This window comes from Podarcis raffonei, chromosome 3 (assembly GCF_027172205.1).
Source record: "Podarcis raffonei isolate rPodRaf1 chromosome 3, rPodRaf1.pri, whole genome shotgun sequence".
NCBI classification, from domain to species: Eukaryota; Metazoa; Chordata; class Lepidosauria; order Squamata; family Lacertidae; genus Podarcis; species Podarcis raffonei.
In genome coordinates this window covers 90,111,890-90,112,610 of record NC_070604.1, presented here as the reverse complement: position 1 = coordinate 90,112,610, position 721 = coordinate 90,111,890, and the positions used below count along the sequence as shown (strand labels likewise).

The 721-nt window shown below is 44.1% G+C and overlaps 1 non-coding gene across 1 annotated transcript; it reads right to left on the bottom strand.

The window, feature by feature from the left end:
* Nucleotides 1–265: 265 nt before the first annotated feature.
* Nucleotides 266–352, bottom strand: TRNASTOP-UCA (transfer RNA opal suppressor (anticodon UCA)). Its single transcript has one exon. It is a non-coding gene; the product is annotated as a tRNA-Sec (tRNA).
* Between the last annotated feature and the right edge of the window lie 369 nt (nucleotides 353–721).

Here is a 721-nt window from a genome sequence, read left to right as displayed (position 1 = left end):
CTCCTTATCTGCTGTTTCTGTGAATTTAGCATTTCAGTTGAAGACTGCTGCTGTTTTATGGTATTGAGTTTTTAATGGCTCCCTGCTTCCATTCTATGGTGGTTACCCGTGATATGGAGGCAGGTTCAGAATGAGAAGAAAACAAGTAACGTTTGCTGCTGTTTCTCTTTAAAAAAAACAAACTGCACAATTTTGCCACTACTTGTTTTGAAACCACTGCACATTCGGTTTTCTGAAAATAAACAATTAAATGTATTTATTTACTCGCCCGAAAGGTGGAATTGAACCACTCTGTCGCTAAACAGCTACAGGTTTGAAGCCTGCACCCCAGACCACTGAGGATCATCCGGGCATCAAACACGTATTAGTCTTTCGGTATATAAACCTCTCGTTTTGCTTGTACTTCCAAGATACAACGAGCTTGCAAGCAAACGGCGGAGCAATTCTATTCGGGTCTGTCGTTCCTATAGTACCTGGCTAGGCAATGCCTTTCTCATGTGTGGCTCTTTGTCTTTCTTTATTAATATTTTCTGACTATATACCCTCAAACCTTTCCACTTTGTTCTCATTTTAGTTCCCGCAACCCCTTCATGCAAATATCCCTGACGCTGATTGGCTTACTCCCTCCTTCACGGCCGGGCTTCGGAAGAAGAGGAGCGTGTTAAAGAGACAGCACCGCTTTTCTGGAGCTTCTGCGCGTGGCGGTTTGCTGGGCGACGGC